Genomic DNA, 3,480 nt, shown 5'->3' with positions numbered 1-3,480 from the left:
GCAAGTCAGCATTTCCCCCTTCCGCAGCTGCTCCACCTACAGTAGGAAAGGATTTCATTCTCATATGATGCAATCCTTTCGGCCCAACAAGTCCAAAAAGGCAAAGGGTACCCCCTTCTTCGCAGGAAGAGGTCGAGGAAGAGGTAAAAAATCTACAACACCATCAGGCTCGCAGGAGCAGAAGTCAACAGCTACTTCTGCTAAAACCTCAGCATGACACTGAGGCTCCCCTGCGGGAGTACGATCGGGTGGGGGCACGTCTACTGTCTTTCAGCCAGGTCTGGGTTCACTCAGATCTGGATCCTTGGGTATTGCAGATAGTATCCCAAGGGTACAAATTAGAATTTCAGGACCTTGCCCATGCCGTTTTTTCAAATCAGCTTCTGTTCAGGACAGAGCAAAAGTGTTTACCAGCTTCTATTCAGGACAGAGCTTCTGTTCAGGACAGAGCAAAAGTGCTGAACACAATACAGAAATTATGTCAAGACAACGTAATTTCCTTAGTTCCTGTGTCACAACAGGAAAAAGGGTTTTATTCAAGCCTGTTTGTAGTGCCGAAACCGGATGGCTCGGTCAGACCGATTTTAAACCTAAAGACTCCGAACGTTTATTTGAAAAGGTTCAAATTCAAGAAGGAATCCCTGAGAGCGGTGATCTCGAGCTTGGAGGAAAAGGAATTTTCTGGTATCGATGCACATCAAAGATGCTTATTTACATGTTCCCATCTACCCGCCACATCAGGCATACCTGAGGTTTGCGGTGCAGGACTGCCACTACCAGTTCCAAACATTGCCTTTCGGGCTTTCCACGGCTCCGAGAATATTCACTAAGGTGATGGTGGAGATGATGGTTCTTCTTCACAAGAAAGGAGTCAAAGTCATCCCATATTTGGATGATCTCCTCATAAAAGCGAGATCCAGGGAGAAACTAGTGCAGAACATTGCACTTTCCCAGACGGTGCTACAACAGCACGGTTGGATCATAAACCTTCCAAAATCACAATTGGAACCCACAATGAGGTTATAATTTCTGGGAATGATATTGGACACGGAAGCACAGAAAGTATTCCTATTGGTGGAAAAGGCTCTGGAGATCCAGAGGATGGTCAAACAAGTTTTAAAACCAGCACGTGTATAGCTTCATCAGTGCATCCGCCTGCTGGGGAAGATGGTAGCGGCCTACGAGGCTCTACAATTTGGCCGATTCCACGCCAGGGTTTCCAATGGGACCTACTGGACAAGTGGTCCGGATCGCACATACACATGCACCGGAGGATAATCCTGTCAACAAAAGCCAGTATTTCACTCTTGTGGTGGCTTCAAAGTTATCACCTCCTGGAGGGACGCAGGTTTGGGATTCAGACTTGGATCCTGGTGACCACAGATGCAAGCCTCCGAGGTTGGGGAGCAGTCACGCAAGGGGAAAGCTTCCAAGGACGATGGTCAAGTCAAGAAGTACTCCTTCACATAAACATTCTGGAATTGAGAGCTGTGTACAGCAGCCTTCATCAAGCGGCACACCTTCTTCAAGGTCGTCTCATACAGATCCAGTCAGACAATGTAACGGCAGTAGCTTACATAAACCGCCAGGGCGGAATGAAAAAAACAGAGCGGCAATGGCAGAGGTGACAAAGATACTCCTCTGGGCAGAAAGACATGCAAAAGCTCTGTCTGCAATTTTCATTCCGGGAGTGGACAACTGGGAAGCAGACTTCCTCAGCAGACACGATCTCCATCTAGGAGAATGGGGCCTCCACCCAAAAGTCTTTGCAGAGGTAGCAGATCGTTGGGGCATTCAAGTAGATATGATGGCATCATGTCTCAACAAGAAGCTTCAGAAATATTGTTCCAGGTTGAGAGACCCACAAGCAATAGCAATGGATGCACTGGTGACCCAGTGGGTGTTTCAGTCGGTGTATCTGTTCCCTCCACTTCTACTAATACCAAAAGTTCTCAAGACCATCAGAAGAACAAGGGTTCAAGCAATTTTCATTGCTCCAGACTGGCCAAGGAGGGCTTGGTATCCAGATCTTCAAGAGTTATTACTGGAAGATCCTCAGCCTCTTCCTCTTCGTGAGGACCTGCTTCAGCAGGGGCCATTTGTTTATAAAGACTTACCGCGGCTGCGTTTGACGGCATGGCTGTTGAGCGCAAGATCCTAGCCCGCAAGGGTATTCCCAGTGAAGTCATTCCCACACTTATTCTGGCCAGGAAAGGGGTAACGTCCAAACCTTACCATCGTATTTGGAGAAAATATGTATCTTGGTGTGAATCCAAGAAGTCTCCTGAGGTGGAGTTTAAATTAGGACATCTTCTCCTATTTCTACAGGCGGGTGTGGATGCTGGCTTGAGATTAGGGTCTATCTGTTACGTTCCTGGTGCTCAGAACAGGAGAGATGTTGTGTAGTGAGTCCAGAGCACCAGGACGTGACGCTGAAATAAGGTGTGGTATGGAAATAGCCCCTAGCACCCTACCTCCATTGTTTCACCCGTGTGGTCAGTTCACGCCTGCGTGACTATGGTTTCTTGGGCCCACGGCAGCCGCGTTTGAAGGGCGGATTAGGTCTGCCCAACTCTGATGCTCCCAGGTCTTAGAGTGAGACAAGGCGTGAACCGAGACAGGATAATAACAAGGGGACCTCTAACTAAAGCAAACAGAAGGCTAGGGGCTACTAACTACCCTAAAACTAAATATATGTGCGGCACGCCGTCAAAGGAAAAGAACAGCAAAAGATACCACTGTCCACACCCCACACGGCACCGTCGTGTACCGGGGAGGACAGTGAAAAGCGGAAACCTCCGCAAAAACACCAGTACAAAACAAACGCTAGGATTAAGCGGCCTAGGCCGCAACACGCGGCAGAAGCCGCTACTCACGGAAACGGGAGAGAACCCCAATAAGCAAGAACCCCCAGATGACTGCAACAGGTTCACTTGGACTGGAAGGATTCCCAGGACCGGCTTCAGAACTCCAGGACTCAGGAGCACGGGGAGCTGGATCGACCAGATACAGCAGACCAGGAACAAACTTTGCAAGGCAGGAACAGCGTACAGGAAGCTATCACCGGCGAGGCTGCAGTGTGCTGGCTCCCATAAAAAGGCCCTGCTGGCCAATGACAGGAGGGCCAGCAAGACCAGCCCCCAGACCCTAATTAATAGTTGCCGTGCAGCTGCCCTGCTGCACGAACAACTAATCAGTCTTATCTGGCAACGGGGAACGCGGTCCGCCAATGGCGTCCCCTTTGCCATGGACCCGGCGGCTGAGGACGCCCGGCGTCCTAGCGTTGCCAGGAATCCGGCGGCTACAGTACGCACGGCGTCCTGGCGTTGCTAGGCGCCGGGCGGGCAGCGAGGTAGGTGCGGGGGCCGTGAGCGTCGCCCGGAAGCAGACCGAGCGGCGCCGCGGACCGCAGCAACTAACACTATCAAGGTCCAAATTTTGACCTTGTCCATTTTCTTTCAGAAACAGTTGGCTTCCCTT

This window comes from Pseudophryne corroboree, chromosome 6 (genome assembly GCF_028390025.1).
Source record: "Pseudophryne corroboree isolate aPseCor3 chromosome 6, aPseCor3.hap2, whole genome shotgun sequence".
NCBI lineage: Eukaryota > Metazoa > Chordata > Amphibia > Anura > Myobatrachidae > Pseudophryne > Pseudophryne corroboree.
The sequence above is the reverse complement of the archived record's forward strand: the minus strand, read 5'-3'. Positions refer to the sequence as shown.